Below are 18,543 nucleotides of genomic sequence, written 5' to 3'. Positions count from 1 at the left end.
CAAAGATTGATTATTGAATTTTCTGGTATATTTTACGGTTTCTATTTTCTATTGTATCTTTTTCCTTGGGTTTCGTTTCGTTTCCGTGTGCGCACTAACATTCCCGAGTATGTGAGAGCTTCGAGCGGGCGCAGATTTACAGCGGCCGCGGGGGCTGACTGTGAGCGTGGGCTTTTCGGCTTTTTATATGACACAAGTGAATATATAAACATGTATATGGGGAAATAAATAACTTTTATTACCGGTAATGAAATACAAAACCTATTTTATACATAGAAACACACACGCGTATATGTGTGTGGTGGCGTGTTAGTGGAAACTGTAGCTCGATTACAACATAGCAATCTATCTTAAAGAACTTTGAATACTGTGAGCTGTGTGTGTGTGTGTGTGTGTGTGTGTGTGTGTGTGTGTGTGCGCGAGAGAGCGAGAAAGAGCACTGCGTGTGGCTGAGCATCGCTGGTATTTTTGTTTTTATTTATACGATGTGTGTGTGTGTGTATAGTGCAGTACACTGGTACCCCTGGTTCGCCCTCGCTTCAGCTACACCTTCGGGGTGTGTGTGTGGACCGCGCTGCCCAGGGTGTGGAAGGACCCAGGACCCAGCTGACTTATTATAGTCGTTACTACAAGGTGTGTGTGTGTGTGTGTGTGATGTACGTGTCTCGTCTCGTCATGAGCCTTGATCTTACAAAACACCTCCCAAAACTGGAGTTGGACGCTCATGCTTCTCAGAGACCCAGTCTGTCAAGAAAAAAATTGACCCAGGATGACCTAATGTGGTCCAGTCGCTCAAAATCTGACCCAGTCTCTCCTGTTCTATGAAAATCTGGTCCAGTCTTACCCATTCTGCAAAAATCTGGCCCATGATGGCCTAGTCTAACCCAGTTGGTCCAAATCTGACCCAGGATGACCCAGTATGTCCTGGTCTGTCCCATTCCTTGAAAATGTGGTCCAGTCTGCAAAAATCTGGCCCATGATGAACCATGAGAACTCAGCTGGTCAAAATCTGACCCAGTCTCTCCCAGTCTGTCTCAGTCCACATTTAACTCATATGACAAGACCACACCCACAGAGGAATTGTGGTTTTTGTCCTCAGGCGGTGACTGTAGTCCTCTGCTCTTCGGGCTTCCTGTTGTCGCACGTTTGGGATGAGGATCGTTCACCCCCCCCCCCCCGCTCCGCTCTGCACCGCCGGGTCTCTGGTGCTGATTGCTTTGCTTCACGCTCTTGCCTTCTTGGCACAAGAAGTCGTGGAAAAGCAGAGAGAGATGACATCAGTAGCGTCTTCACCCTCATTAGCTGCACTTAACAGTCACTATGTACATGGTTTCACAGTTCACGGTTTTTACGGAGGCAGAAATCCCTGTTCGATACACAAAAATGAGTCCGGTGATTGTTCTCACTATAATAAAATGGGGAGTTCCACATGTTGTATGTGTGAACCGATTAGTCAGTGCGTGTCCCTGATGTTCATGGAAAAGCCAAAATTGTTACATTCAAATTTAGGCCTTGAAAGGAATGACCAGTTCATTTCCTTCCTTGCATCAGTACTGTCTGTCGTCACTAATAGATGCGCTGTCTGTCACATTTCATTGGCTGCAGCATCTGCCAATCCGAAGGGGTGCTTCAGCAGATGGTCCAATTGGCACATCCGGCTATTTTTAAGGCGGGGCTTGGGGCTTCCTTCCACTTCCATTGGTCTATTCCATCGTTATTTTATCGCATTACTGAACTCCACACAAGTAGAACATATTATTACAGTAAAAATAAATGTAAAAAAAGGAAAAAAAATGCTTAATAGGAACAGCAGTTAATGCATTCTTTGCTTCCACTCCTCTTTTGACTGCCTCCATCACTCCCTCCATCTCGTCCGCTCCCATCGTCTTTTGGAATCATGTCACTCTGAATGTCTTTAGAATAACCAATTTCGGATCGGAACCCGCAGTGTCTTAATATAAGCGATGCCTTTTAGCAGTTCTCCGGCGTGGAGACGTCCATGTCCTCCATACCTTTGTGAGTGAGCAAAATGCCCTTTGCCTGTCGCCAATGGGGCCTGGCAGCCTGAGTGGTCACTTTTCTCCTTATTCTTTTTTTTTAATATCATCCTTTCTGTGTGTATGTGTTTTCCTCCTGCTTGGTACACTTGCAGTTACCTCATTTTTACTATTTATGTATTTTCAGAGTATGCTTAAAGTTATATGAAAGCATTTTGAAGTTTTGTTTTCTTCTAAATTCAGTTGTATCATTTAACTCGACATTGTAGTGTCACATGTGTTATGTATCTGTAACCAAAATCATTGGAAGGCTTGATATAAAATTTTTAACAGAATTTGTACATTTTTTTAAAATGAAACTATCATTAGTAAGGCTTTACAAAGTAGTGCAATGAAGTATTTTATTCCCTGTGCTCAGTGTTTTGGATTTGAGAGGATGGTTCAGTAATAAATGTATAACATTCACATACAGTGCTGCTGTGGTACATTTTTCTTCCTTTCTGTCTGGGCATGATTAGATTATTTATACTGTAATCTTTTTCCCACTATTTCCAGAACATGTGCAAGTCAATGCAGTCAGAAAGTTGTGTATAACAAAGTGCCACTAGAGGGCGCCATCACTGGCCTTTCTGTTTCTATCACCAACAGGCTTCTCACTGTGGATTATAAATCATAATAATTATTATTACCATAATAATTAGTAGCCTCCTATAATAGACTGCCATCTCAACCAGGTGTATCCTACTAAGGTTTACTACAATTTCCTCTGCAACCCCGTCGCCCTCCTGCATCAGCGTGGGCGGAATATGTATGAACACGTGGTTCGTACAGCATTTCACAATTATTATATCCACACGATAATTCTCAGTTAAAATTTCACATTAATATTGCACAAAGACATTTTTAAATAAGGCTAAGGAGAAGAGATACGATGGTGTTAAGTAATTTCAGATGTACACTTTTAAAATGATGGGAGCAAGAAGTGTTACTGATTCATCGGTTCTCGGCACATTTCTGTCATACGATGTGAACGATCGTGAAGAATGGCTGGATAAGAGCCCATGGACTTATCCAGGAAGAGCAGCGATGGACGTCAACCAAGCCTTAGGCAGAGTCCAGGCTGCTCCGGAGCCAACCGCAGTACCTGTGAAAAGTTTGAGTCATTTTACATTTATTTATTTAGCAGACACTTTTCTCCAAAGCAGCTTCCAATGAACTCGCTGTAGTGTTATCAGCCCACACACCTTATTCACTGTGGTGACTTACACTGCTAGATACACTACTTACAATGGGTCACTCAACCATACATCAGTGGAACACACACAGACGCACTCTCTCTGTCACTCACACACTATGGGTGAACCTGAACAGCATGTCTTTGGACTGTGGGAGGAAACCAGAGCACCTGGAAGGCACAGCAAGAGCATACAAACTCCACACAGACTGAGCGGGGATCAAACCCATGTCCTCTCGCACCACCCAGGCACTGTGAGACAGCAGTGCTACTAGCTGTGCCATTCCAGTATTCTGTAAGTAAGTTATGGCATGGTGGCACAGCGAGTAGCGCTGCTGCCTCATAACGCCTGGGTGGTGTGAAAGAATGTGGGTTTGATTCCTGCTCAGTCTATGTGGAGTTCGTATGTTCTCCCCATGTGTTTCCTCCAGGTGCTCTGGTTTCCTCTCACAGTCTAAAGACATGCTGTTCAGGTTCATGCACAGTGTGTGAGTGACACAGAGAGAGTGTGTTCCACTGATGTATGGATGAGTGACCCAGTGTAAGTAGTGCATCTAGCAATGCAGTCACCTTGGTGAATAAGGTGTGTGGGCTAGTAACACTACATAGTATTTGTTGTAAGTCACTTTGGACAAAAGTGTCTAAGTGAATAAATGTAAGTAAAAAATTATTAAATAATAGTTTTTCATTATTAGCTTGGATTATTTATCCATGTAACTGATTCTTTTCCTCCAAGCAACTTACAATATTGGCTACTCATTTAGCTGTTTATACAGCTGGGTAATTTACTCTGATGCAATAATACAGTAATGTACTGTATCAGTTCAGAGTAAGTACCTTCATCGAGGGTTAGTGCAGCAGGAGGTGGGATTGCTCAGTTAACCTGAAACGTAGCTAAGTGTGTACTGTACAGGGCTCCCTTTCTTTCCCAGCTTTTTACCGTATCCCCTGAGTGTGATCGACCAGGACTAGTCCCGTGTCCTGCCCTGTCCCCCGTCCCAATCCTCGTCCCCTCCCTGATCACGCCTCTCACTGTACTAACCGGACGTGAGGGCTGCATTTTCCCTGGGGCTGCATCTTGCCTGGACAGGAATAATTCAAGAGACATTCTTCGTGACTCTTCCCCTCAAGTTCTCTCGAACACAGAGGCACGTTTTCGAATCGGGAGACGATAATGAAGACGGAGTTCTCCAGCACGCCACACGGGCAGATAGGGCTGAAGAGCAGGCCTGCGGTCATCTTCCCACTCAGCGCTCACATCAACACCGAGCTGTGGTGTTTGCAGTAACTTTTCTGACCAGAAGGAGGTACTGTAGCTTCACTTTGACTTTTGCATTTTCCGTCACTGATTTAAAAAAAGAGTTACTACAATAAAAGGCCACATAACACATCACATGCATGAACAAGTGAAATATGGGTGCAGTTCAAGCTAAAAAGAAATAAATCACAGAAGCTGTATTTGGCCACATATTGCTCAAGCTTGACTCCATTCTACGGCAGAAAATGCCTTGTTTTGCTGGCCCTTAAACTGTGGAATTCTCTCCCCAAGAACACTGGACGTTCTCCTCTGGACACCTTTAAATCCAGGCTTAAGACCCAAGTGTTTAAAATCACTTAGACATAAAAAAAAACAAAATTACCTACTTACTTTTTTTTCACTCTCTTTTTCTTCTTTTCCTGACATGATTCATGTATTATTTTTTTCCTTGTTGTAATTCTTAAATTATTATTTTATTTTTAATTTACAGTACAGATTTAAAATACAGATACGGATACAGATTTTTTTCACTTTATAGTTGTAATCCATGCAAGTGTTTTATCACATAAAGGTTATTATTATTATTATATTCTTTACATGCATTTGGCCACTGATAGTGTTGCACACAACTGGGCCAACTTCATTATGCACGTTATTTACCTGCAAAACACGGAAAGGTGTAATATCAATACACGCCCATTTCCTGAATGTGCTCAAAAAGAGACATTAACTTGAGAACTTTAGTTGCTTTTAATCTTTTCTAACCTTAAATCTTTATTCAAACATGATTGTGAGACACACGTGCATATGAGTAGTTCAGTACTATGTAATTTATTTTTTCCTTTAGAATTTCAGAGCATCGTTTATTTATGATGTACTTTGTAGCATAAATATTGCAACTGACCACTGACCAGGAGCAGAGAGCCATTACCATTCAATTACAGATACTCGTGTTGTCAGTGTAGACCAGTGTTTATGCAAAGTATGCAAGAAGTCATGACTTCCTGCCCCTGGGCTGATCTCCACGTCCACCTCGATATCGCATTAGAAGGAGATATTTATTCACGTATGAGCCATTCTGTTTATTCCTGTCTTATTTGCTTGATCTTTTCATGAAGACAGCCGGCCTAATGTCATGAATAAATATGCTTGCTTTTGCATAGGAAACATTGGTGCAATGTCTAATGAGGAAAAAAGGATCAATTTTGCATATTGTTCTTTCATGCAGTATTGGTTCTTGCAGGACTGGGTGACTAATAAGAATCTGATACCCATGTTGTACCAGTATCATTGCAATGGCAGTTGTCAGATTCTACATAACCTTTAAAAATGCATCCTTTCTTAGAAGTTTGATTAAATTGATAATATAAAAAAAGAATTTTCTCAACTCCTTCTGATTTTAAAATTTAAGTTTATGTCAAAGAGATTTTTTTTCATAGCCTGTTTTTCCATAACTCTGATTGGATAGGGTTTGGGTTATACATTATTCCACTGTGTTGTGGCATATGAACTTGAAGTAATATTATACTCTAACTTTTTGTGATTGCTTATCCAAGTCAGGGTCATAGTGGTCCACTGCCTGTCCTGGAAAGCCAGGGTGAAAGCGCAGGCCTGAGTAGGGTGCACCCCACATGGTACGCCAGGCCATCGCAGACAGACAGACACACACGCCATCTGAAACTGCTTGTCCCATATGGGGTCAGGGAGCCTAACTTGGGAATACAGGGCGTAAGGCTGGAGGAGGAGGGGACACACCCTGGATGGGATGCCAGTCCATCACAGGGCACCCCAAGCAAGACTCGAACCCCAGACCCACCGGAAAGCAGAATCTGGCCAAACTCATCACGTCACCGCTCCCCCCACCCATTGCAGCTATTTTTTCTTAATTTAATACATTTCTTATATTTATTAAACCTTTTATGGAGCTTGCTTATTTTTACAGTATCAAATCAGGGTAAGGACCTCGACTGTGGATACTACCGCAGGAGGTGAGTTTCCAACCTGGATTCTTTGACTGCAAGACAATGGATCTCAGCACAACACAGTGAGCTCGTTGTAGGAGCACCAGCAGCCCCAGTGTTACGACCAAAGCCTGCCGCCTGCTCAGTGTACGGTCAGCTGTGCCACGGCGCCTGCCGCCACACTGGACCTCCTTAGGGCAAGAAAGTGTTCGCTGTCTTTCGACTGACCTTGAGGAGCACGGCGGGTTGATCCAAGCGAGCTACAGTAGCACTTAATTACAGCCAGGGCCCATGGGAGGGCCCCCGGAATAAGTCATTTATTCCAGCTTTGTGCGACTCTCCGCTGGGCTCAAAGAGCTCCGTCCCACAGCAACTGGTGCAGAAACGCAAGGGTATTTTTAAACAGCAGACGCAACTCAGCTCTTCTGGAAGACTTTTTTCTTTTTTTTTTAAAGATTAATTATTCAGAAATGCCACTATGTGGTAAATTCTGCTCTCAGGAAACAACAAAGGCTGAAAAATTAGACGGCATCAGATATGCCGCAGTAACTCTTTTGATATTTCTTTCTTTGAGATGAAATTGTAAAGCATGATTCTAATGAGTGTTTGACTTGAATTTGAGCTTATGTAATTTCCCATTTATAGCCACATGCTGAGAAATGCGTTACTCTGCATGTCTTAACCCTCAGTGAGCTATGAAATATTTCTTCTTCTGATCCACCTGAAACTCAACCAGCTGGATGTTGGATCAAGACTTGAACTGGTGGAAGTTATGACGCCTTGACCAAATAATTAACAGGCTAACTAACTGCTTCTGATTTCAGCGAATCATAACCTATATGATAAAGAATAGTTTATAATTAAGAATTTTTTTTTTCCTGCATTTTTGTGAGTTATTTATAGTATATTATTGAAGAAAATAGAACCCTGTATTGCTTGGATGTATTAAGGAAGAAAGTTACATAGATACACACACAATGTCTGCAGCTGCTTGTCCCAAGGGGTCACGTAAACCAGAGCCTAACCCAGCAACACAGGGCACAAGGGGACACACAATGGATGGGACACCAGTCCACCACAAGGCACCCCAAGCAGGGCTTGAACCCCAGACCTGCCACACAGCAGGCCCTGGCCAAATCTGCTGCACCACCACATCCCCGTTCTTTCTCATATTATCTATATATAAATACACACACACACACACACACACACACACACACACACACACACACACACACACACACACACACACACACACACACACACACACACACACACACACACACACACACACACACACACACACACACACACACACAGGGTTCTATCGATTCTAAATATATAAGATACACATATATGTTTAAAGAAAATCCTCGTTATAATGGTGCCAGACTTGACCATCTCCATTCTTACAACAGTTGAGGAGATTCTGTTTTTGTGGAGGTATTTGTTGGTATTTGTCAAGCAGCTCACCTACAATCCCACCCGCGTCGCTCTGGACCAAAGACCCCCGTAGACCTTTTTTAGTGGCATTTCATCTGTGAGGCTATTAAAGACTCTGCCATTGAACCTGTAATTTCAAGATGTGTACAGTATTCTCTTTATCTCGACTTCCGTGTTGTACAGATGTGGGAGGAGGCCTCTTGTACCATCTTGTGCACAATTAAATGAATGGCTAATTCTCTATAAATTTCCCTTCTTTTTGGAGCAATTAAAAGAGCTGGAAGGTTTAGGAGGAGGCAAAGGCAGGGGGACCTTCTTTCTTTAGATTCATTGCAGGCCCTCAACCCAATTTATTTAAAACTCAACGAGGCCCTTTTGTTCTTGACGCAGTGACTGGAGCGCATTTTACCCTGTTTGTGAGCACCTTCACTGCACGGCTCAATGCAATCTGGCTGGCTGGCTGCAGGTGACAAAAGTGACATAGAGGTGATGATGCGCTCATTCAAATTTCTCATTGGGTTTTTATGCAAGTGGAATAAAGTTCACCACAATGTACATATGTACCATAATAAGAACAAGTATTAGCTATTACCTGGACCCTGTGATGGACCGGTGTTCCGAACAAGGAGCCTCTCTCTCCCACGCAAGCCTTGTGCCCAGTGTTTCCGGGATAAGCTCCTGACCTCTGTGACCCTGATCAGGACGAGCAGTTTGTGAAAATGAATGAAAAGGGGTGCCCCATAATGGTAGGTAAGCTGCATCGAGCTGGTTACAATCATTTACTCATTTATACAGCTGGGTGATTTTTACTGGAGCAATTCAAGGTAGCGCCTTGATCATGGCCACTACAGTTGAGTCAAGTAACTCAAGTATGTTTTCTTAGGATCTCATGATAAATTCCATTTATCTTCATTACCGTGAACATGAAACAGTCCCGTATGGCATTCGTTGCACTCTGAGCAGAAACGGCCCCACGGACCCCGCAGACTACACAAAACGGGGGGGATGAATGATTCAAGAGATGCAGAAGTGGCCGGTTTATAATGGTACCATGACGTCTTCGCTTCAGCTCGTTTTTGAAGGAATGCCCTGAGTGCTCAGTGAACATTGTGGATATTTGAATCATAACTCTAAAAGCTACAGTAGAAGAAGTAAGGATATTATGAGCATCCCTCGTATAACGGAGATCCCTTACAATGCAAAAACCGTTACAACGACTCATATATGCATTGCTTTTTCTACCACATACGGTACTGTGCAAAAGTTTTAGGCACTTGGAGAAAAAAGCTGTAAAGTGAGAATGCTTCCAAAAATAATGCTCTTAATTAATGAACTTACTACAAAGCTCAGTAACCATCCATTATCAACAACTGCTTGTTGCAGCGGGTTTGGCTGAGTCCCGCTCTCTGGTGGGTCTGGGGTTCGAGTCCTGCTTGGGGTGCCTTACGATGAAGTGGCATCCCGTCCTGCGTGTGTCCACTCCCCTTCCAGCCCTGCGGCCTCTGTTGCCAGGTTAGGCTCCGGTTCACCTTGACCCTGCTTGGGTTAAGAGGTTTCAGAAAGTGTATGTGTGTGTACATACTTTCTTTAACATCATACAAAACCTTTACTGTAATACTGTAACTTTTTACAAACAGAATGCTTGGAAATCTAAAATATGCTCTTTCCCATTGACACTAATGCAGAAGACATTAAATAACCATCTAAAACAAATATTTTTGTGGAAAATCTACACCCTTAAGACTTTTACGCACTACTGTATGTTTAATTTCCAGATTAAATAATTTGAATGATAGATAGATAGATAGATAGATAGATAGATAGATAGATAGTCATGCATATACCTCATCCTTTTATTCATTTTTTATTTTATGTTTTTTGCCTAGGGACTATTTATATTTTTTTCCAGAAGAAATAATGGTAGAGAGATGGAGAAGTAATGGCATAATAATAATAATAATTGTTTCTGACAGGGTGATTTCAACAGTAGCCTCATTAGATGGTCAGTTTCTTGAGCTGATGTTTGGTACCATGTGGTCCAGCAGGGAAATACAGTAAGAGACATAACACATCTTTCTGTTTCTTCTAGAGGGTCTGCGGTGCTGCGTGATTCCACCATATGCTCAGAAAGCATCCAAATGTCCATGTGGACATTGCTCACTGCCATACCGCGTTTTGCATGTTGAATACACAGGAACACATTCAGAGCGGAAGTCGTGTGCAGCCGTCTGATAGTCAGCGGTATCCACTGTGGCTTGAAATCCAGTTTGCACGTGTGTTGTATTTGCGTTTGTGTGTTTGTTTTACTGTGAAAAGTGGAGGAACGAACGAGCACTCTTATCATGTTCCTCAAGCAGGGCAGACGAGTCAGAGACTGTGATGTTCAATTAAACGGCTTCAGAAATGGGAGAACATGCTCCTTGTCTCTTTGCTGGGAGTGGCATGGAGATATGACTCTGTGTGTGTGTGTTGGGGGATTCAGGTATTTTGGTGTTAATAAAGAAAGGATTTTCGGCTGTCTTGCTTTGTGGAAACATCATGAACGACGCACTCCTCCTAATCGTGCAGTCACACGTGGAACGATTCAGAAAGGCATCCCGCTTGTTATTCCCCCGACGTGTTCGTCTGAGAGAGGATGCCCGTTCTTTTCCCCCCATTTCACAAGTTTCTGTTATGCTTACATCTCTATTTTTAGGACTCTATGTTTTTGCCAGGTGAATGGAGTTGGAATGGTTGATGGGGGATTTGTGTTTTCCATGAGTTCTACTTGCAAAAGGCTCTCTGAACTTTTCTTCAGGTTTAACTTGAGTGGCGTGGTGGCACAGCGAGTAGCGCTGCTGTTTCACACCTCCTGGGTGGTGGGAGAGGATGTGGGTTCAATCCCTGCTCAGTATGTGTGGAGTTTGCATGTTCTGTCTGTGTGGGTTTCCTCTGGGTGCTCTGGTTTCCTCCCACACTCCAAAAACATGCTGTTCATATTCACCCATAGTGTGTGAGTGAGAGAGAGAGTGTGTGTATTCCACTGATCCATGCATGGATGAGTGACCCAGTGTAAGTCACCATGGTGAATAAGGTGTGTGGACTCATAACACTACATAGAGTTCATTGGAAGTTGGTTTGAAGAAAAGTGTCACTCTAAATAAATAAATGTAAATGCCCTCACTTTCTGCAGAGTTCTTCTGTCCACCTGTTTTTCAGCATGGTCTCAGTTAGTCAGGGCTGTAATCGGAAAGTTTGTGGTAGAGCTTCGACAGTAAGTTGGTCGGAGCACACACACACACACACAGTTACACCCTAAGGGTCATGTGGTTCCCAGCTTCCTTAAATAGTGCCTAGAGAACATTGGAGGAGATCAATGCACTCAAGTAATCCCATCCGAACACAAAGCAGGTGTAACCAGGTCACTGAGAGTGTCAACAGATTGCGTCTTCGCTCAGGACAGAAGTTGTTTGTCCAGCCGCAATGTTACACCCCAGTCATATGTGCTGCCATTCAACCTCCATCGAAGTTTCATATTTCACATAGACTTGAACTGTACGCGTAAGGGTTCGAATTCCGCCGCTCCCTTCCTGAGCCGTCTCGGTCAAAGGGCGTTCAAATTTTGCACATTTTACAGATTTACGCAACCATGGCTTTTTCTGTGTATCAAGTGAAAATATAGGATTATATGTTACAGAAAGAACCCAGCAGTTACTGGAATTATTTACGGCTTCCATAATGTGGCAAATACTTTTTCTGCGATCGGTTGGGCTATTTTTGTGGAGGGGTGATTGAATACAGCCCTAAGGGGAGAGTGTGGCTAGAAAAGTGGTAAAAGGCAGCGATAACTGCAGAAGCTCCGGGGCCGTGGAACTCCGCAAACACACTTATCCGTCAGAGTCCGTCGAGTCAGCACTCGAGAGGCCAAGTTAATGGGGCTGCCCTCTTCGCTGGGGCTCATCTTCCAACGGAAGGCTGAACAGAGCCCTATATCACACCAGAGCTCTGACTTACGGCGCACTGGGCTGAGGGATGGTCCAACTGTGGAAGGTTTACCGCCACATTCCTGGGTCGCCGCCCAGATTCCTCAAACCATTTCCAAGCCTCAACACAATCTGCTTCTTCTTCTTCTAATAATAGTAGTAATAATAATAATAATAATAATAATAATAAGAAGAAGAAGAAGAAGAAGAAGAAGAAGAAGATGAATACCGAGCCAGTGCTTTTAATTATGATAGCCAAATTTTTCACCCATTTATATAGCTGGAGATTTAATTAGAACAGTTTAAGTAATATGTTTAAGGGTACAACAGCAGGATCCATTCTCTTATTTCAAAAAGCAATGGTCATGGAAACTATAAGTATGTATCACTTTGTCTTTTTTTCTTATTTTGTTAATCGTTCAAGAACAAATGAGCTTTTTGCGTCATTTCTGGAGTCGCACTTTACGATGCATTACTCCAAAACTGAACCAAGAAGCAAGAAATAGGTGGGTCATTTTGGAATGGACCTGGTCCACACTTGGTAGAGGACCATTTTCATGTTAATGAAGAAAAAGCGCAATTCATTAATTTTGCCCATACAGTAACAACATTTATTATCTACCTTTTCCCCAGGTTATTAAAACAGTTTAAATAGAAGCCACGTTATTTTGTTGATTTATCACAACACATTTTTGGGGCTATACTTACCTGTCTTGAACACAGACAATGATTTTTTTTTTTAGAAGTTAACCTTTACATTTTCTTTCAGAAATATTTTTTTCCAATTCGAGTTTTTTTTTTTTTTTTGTCTTTTCAATGTCTTATTCCTGACTACAGATTCAAAGCATGAGAACCTAATTAACTATTTAACAAAAGAGCAAATAGAGCAAAGCTAATTGCACGGTCTGATCTCAGTCCTGGAGAAATAAAAGGGAACGGCAATACCGTTCAACAGCCGTTCGGCTGCGAGTCCAGCTTTCCATCCTTTAATTGCATGTCACTCAATGGAAGTGGTTTGCAGTAGATTAAGATTTTCACATGCATTTCAATGTAACAGTACAAATAAAAAGAATAGAATATTTACCATAATCTTTTATATTCTTTGTCACTATCTATATTCTAAAGACCTGGAATGTGTCCAATGTTGACATTATCAATCATATACTACAGTCACCTGTGTACGGTGGTGACATAGGGACTATTCAGGCACGCTGACCTCCAAAATCATTGGCACTCGCAAAAAAGATGGAAAAAAAAAAAAAAAACCCAGTATAAAACAGCTGTACAGATAAACAGACTCATGACATCAATGCCTCAGGCTTTTATTCAAACACATTATATTTTTCCCAAAAAAAATATACATAAACGAGGAGTCCAGTGCTCATCAGAAATATAGGCTTATTGGCTCCTCCGTGTTATTTCTCTTCTATTTCTAATTTGTGCCAGAAAATAAAACAAAATTAAACATGCAGCTGAATTCATATTGTGCAACTAATTGCCCCAGGGACCGTTTTTGGACTTCCTGCATCACTAAGGTATTAAAAGGGGTGAAATTCAGCATCCATTATGGCCAATGATTAAGAACAGGCAACTCGAAAAGAGAAACGATTGTTGATCTTAATCAATCAAGTCAGGGACACAAAAAACAGCATCATTTTACATTAATATTTCCACATTTACATTTATTTAGCAGATGCTTTTCTCCAAAGCTACTTCAATGAACTCTATGTAGTGTCATCAGCCCAGACACCTTATTCACCGTGGTGATTTACACTGCTAGATACGCTACTTACAAGGGGTCACTCATCCACACGTCAGTGGAACACACACACTCTCTCTCTGTCACTCACACACTATGGGTGAACCTGAACAGCATGTCTTCGGAGTGTGGGAGGAAACCAGAGCACCCGAAGGAGACACACACAGACAAGGGGAGAACATGCAAAGTCCGCACAGACTCCACATCCTCTCGCGCCACCCAGGCGCTGTGAGACAGCAGCGCAACTCGCTGTGCCACCGTGCCGCCCGTTAATGTGTTTTTGGATTTATTTCTGAATGCTGGGAAGTGATTCAACTTCTCCTCTACCTGCACTGCAAGTTATTTTGCCTCCTTCCCCGTCCGCAGCTCATGGATCTCACTATGTGCGCATGATGCATTGATGCGGTCACCACGGGTGCAGCAAAGAGGTATCATTACTATAGAAATCAGCACAAAACTGCCTTGCAGAAAGGGCTGCGTGAAGAAGCGGAAGAGGTCTAAGCCACAGTATCGGAAGTTTTATTTATGTCCGCGGGAGTCAGATCAGCAACGGCACTCACTGTTGTTGTGTGTCAAGCGTGCTTAGTTTGAGGTCACTGCGTTGACTCATCCACAGCGAGAAAGAATACTAAGCACCGAGCCGCTTGCAAAGCCTCCACAATCCCAAACCACAGCCTTTCATTTTTGCTTTTAAATATTTCTAGAGCAGCGGGTGCAGTGGTACAGCTGGCTTAGGAAGGTCCTATTCTCCGGCAGGTCTGGGGTTCGAGTCCTGCTTGGGGTGCTTTTTGACGGACTGGTGTCCCCTCCCTCTCCAGCCTTGCGCCCTATGTTGCCGGGTTAGGCTCTGGCACACCGTGACCCTGCTTGGGACAAGAAGTTTCAGTCAGCGTGTGTGTGTGTGTGTATTTCTTGAGCACATTATAGAATGAGAAGGAAGGAAGGAACCGGATTTCGTGGACGCAGCTGCTTATGCTCGAACTTCACTGCTTTTGTCTCTGCTTATTCCTGAATGCTTTGGTAAACCCTAGGGGGCAAGTAATGTGTGGAGTGTGTACTTTTTTCATTATCCGGTGCCTCCTGATGTGGTCGATACCCAATTTCCATTCCTCTAATCTTGTTTCTTTGTCCGCATATAAGAACTGTCACATCTTTCGAGAGGGAGGTGGAATTACATGGCTGCCGCCTGTGTGCCGATACCGTCCCTTTCAGGCGTATCGCCATGAGAGGCGACGTGACAAAGAGTTCTGTTTATTTAATCTCACCGACATGTATTGCACTGAAAGAGATGGAGGCGATCAGACTACGTGTACGAGGTGGATTGAGTCCGATTCTCACTTTGCAGCCTGATAATTTAAAAAAAAAAATGATTTGAATCAAATTACTCCAAACACGGCCGTTTTTAAATCTGGTGGTTCTGATTCCACCGGCTTAAGAGTTCCAGAATGAAGACTGTTTGCAATGAGTTTCAGGCTGCAGCAGCTTACCCGAAAGCCCTACAGCTCTGGATCCCTTGGTAATGAGATGCGGTGAGCGACTTCGACGGCACAGCAAACAGCAGGGGAGACAGAGGACAACCATCCCTGGCACCTCTACCCAGTGCCAATGGACCCATTCTTGATCTGAATAGTCAGAGTGGTTATGACAATGTTCTACCACTTCGACTCGACATTGGATTTCCCTGTCACAGTTGATTAGGGAGAGATGCCAGTAGCGTCAACAGTCGCAGAGGTCCTTGAAATTTTAAAATATGCGAGATCGGTGTCTTAGACGGGAAGAAGGCTGAAATTCTCTGGAGCATTTGTGTAAATGTGACTTAGAGCTATGAAGAGGAGTAACGTGATCACAAAAGTTTGTTCTGGTGCTCATTGCTTTCCTCTAATACATTTAGAAGAGCAAGACACTGATTTTGTTTTTTGTAAAGTTTTTGATTAAACTGGGATATACTGAGAGGGGGTGCGATGGAGCAGTGGTTGGACCAGGTCCTACTCTCCGGTGGGTCTGGGGTTTGAGTCCCACGTGTGAGGAAACTCACACATACACGAAGAGAACATGTAAACTCCAGAAAGGCTGAGATGGATTCGAACCTGCGCCCGAACAGCTCCACCACGGCAGACAACAGAGTAATTCATCATTCCTACAGCGATGCTATCATACTTCCATGTGCTGCAGATGTTCCATGGCACTTGGAATATTCTTATTCTAATTCTTATAATATTATAAGAATTTTTTGATATATCCATAGCTATTTCATTCAGACTGCACTAGAAGAAGGTTTCATGGGGACTACAGTATTTAAAAAATATTGTATAAATACATTGTAATATCCTGAGGTTCTTCTTGGGCGACTTCTCACATTTTTATAGCTTTTTTTGTCATTTGAATGTGAACCCAACTGAGCAGCCTCCCTACCTAAATTGCAGCCACGCTTTATCAGCGTCACCATAGGCCTTAGTATTCCCGAAAAAGAGATGTTCTAGCAAATGTCAAAAGGCCTACAAGTGGATGGCTGCATATCAAGGGCGGCTTTACCGTGAAGAGCAGGAGAGCTCAGTAAAAAAAGGGCATGGACACCATGATCCACAGTAAACAAAGACTTCATTTATTTTGATCCCAGATATAAACTGCTACAGATGTCCATGCGTCACGTGATGTCTACTTCAGTCTAAAGCCCTAACAGGGTGGAGCCACTTTTACCTTGTTTGCGTTTGCCTATTTTGAGAAGGGTAACATGTCCGCTTTGATAGAAAGTGGCTTGTCGTGCAGCGGACTTCTGTGCGCCGGCTGCTGGGGACCCGAAAAGGAGCTTCCGTGCCATGTTTTGTCAGGGTTTTGTGTGACTCATGACCATCCTCCCCCAAGAGGGAGGATCTGCAGTGTATTTTTGCGACGGCTCAGTCTCGACCCCGCATGATTTCCTGCTACAGCCGTCGTGAGCAGGGCGAGCTGACGGGGAGGTGTGTGGCGGTGCCAGGGGCGGAGACCCTGCCAGTACAGCGGAAGGGGGGATGGGTTCGGTGTAGGGTGGGAGGGGCGCTCGCTTTCTCAGCTCGCCAGACCCAGACGCACCAAGCGCAGCGATGCAAGCGTGGATCCGCAGTCTGAGAGCTCCCGGAAACTGCGATGCTCTGATGCCCTTGGCCACATCAATGCTCACTTCACTCTTCGCTGAAGAGCCTGTTCACAGCTTTCCACGGGTCCTATGGACTCACCTTGGAGCTGTCGGCACGGTGATCCCTCGACAACATGGACAGAGTGCATCACTCACAGCTTACCTGCAGCCCAAAGGCTATACTATATCTCATTCTGTAAATGTTGAGTAATTCTCTTGAAGCAGATCATATTTACAGCTTAACTATATGCATCGTGTGAGCATAAAAAAATGGTTATGAAATATACAAACCCCTCAAGCTTTTAATGTGATATTTAATCATCTCTGGAATCATCCAGCTGATGTGCCCGTGTCTGTTAAGCAACAATCTGCGCTTTACTTCGCTGCAGCAAGGGCACTTTATGAAGAAAACGACATTTTTGCACCAAGCTTTGCTCAGTCAATAGCACGATAAGGAATTGAATAGATTGTTTTGTATTGTACAGCCAGATTGTTACTTTTCTGATAATGTTTTACACCTTACATAATAAGATCAGAGCCCTTTATGACCTCGTAGGCTGTAACTAGAGTTGTGAATTGGTATGGGCAGCTACAGGAAATCTAGAAAGAATGCAAATAGTAATGATAACAATAATTAAAAAAAAAAAATTCATTCACATTTACATGCATTCATTTAGCAGATACTTTTCTCTAAAGCGACGAACATCTCATGGAAAATACAATGTGTTCATCATATTAGCAGGAAGAGACACTTAGATGCAGACGTGTGATTTTAAAGTGCAGTTTGTTTCTTTCCACCACATGGACCAATGTTCATCACACGAGTAGCTGCACACAACATATTATGAGAATATCCATGATTTCAAATAACCTTCCTAGTAATATATTTTTTTTGAGATATCTATCTATCTGTCTATCTATACACATTTACATTACATTACAGGAGTAGCTTTTTAAAGGTTTATTGTTAATTTCATTGTGTGTCGATATGAGAATAGTTATGAATATAGTTATGAAATATGAATAGAGATGCATGCTCAGATAAAAACGCACAAACGTATAACTGTCACGCAAAACATGTTCACATGTTTACAGAGATGCTCACAGATGTTTGCGCTGATACACCCAGCTTACGCATGCAGCGAAATACACAAAACACGCTCGATTGTTCAGATGTTGCTCACACGCGAACTCGTTCAAAGCCACAAGGGTAGCAGGTGCGGGGCAGAAACCCACAGTGTTTTGTCACCTGCCACATGTGCGTATGGTCAAGTGGGCATGTGTGTGTCTGCACCTGTGTGTTTCCATGGTACATGACCAACACAGAACACATTATTCAGCCCAATCTCCACTGACAATGTTTCCAAGCCAAACCATGTTGTTAAAATTTACAATTAGTCTTAACACATGAACCATATGCAATACAAAATTAAATGTAATTTTCAAACTTTAATGGGATCACACTATATTTTCATTATAAATTACATGTAATGCATCTCCTATAAAGTAAGAGAGTCCTAGAACTGGGCTCATATCATCAGAATTTTAGGGTATTTGCTACATCAGGTCATTAGAGATTTTTTCCCTCTGTTTCACTCTACTGGCGCAGGGGCCGTGTTTTCATACAGAAATATTTGAGAACATACGAAAAATCAAAATCTAGTTGTCATATGAAATAATGCTCAGTGTATTGCCACAAAGGTCACTTGGTGTCTCAGTCTTGCCGCCAGACCATTCCTTCTCAAAACAAGTCTGTAAGCAAAAGTTGAAAAGTTGGACATATTTTCTAACAGACAAATTATAGCTGAACTGGAGTG

The 18,543-nt window shown here is 42.8% G+C and overlaps 1 protein-coding gene across 2 annotated transcripts in view; it reads left to right on the top strand.

Annotated features, from left to right (window-relative positions):
* Window positions 1-2,402, top strand: part of rnf38 (ring finger protein 38) — a 33,282-nt gene extending 30,880 nt beyond the window's left edge. For both annotated transcript variants that reach the window (XM_029251941.1, XM_029251940.1), the window contains exon 12: window positions 1-2,402. This exon is cut by the window's left edge and continues 317 nt beyond it. The gene's annotated coding sequence lies outside the window, so the exon portion shown is untranslated.
* The last annotated feature ends 16,141 nt before the right edge of the window (window positions 2,403-18,543 follow it).

The sequence above is a fragment of the Scleropages formosus genome, chromosome 5 (genome assembly GCF_900964775.1).
Source record: "Scleropages formosus chromosome 5, fSclFor1.1, whole genome shotgun sequence".
Classification (NCBI taxonomy): domain Eukaryota; kingdom Metazoa; phylum Chordata; class Actinopteri; order Osteoglossiformes; family Osteoglossidae; genus Scleropages; species Scleropages formosus.
Note: the sequence above shows the minus strand (reverse complement) of the source record. Positions and strands in the feature narration are given on the sequence as shown.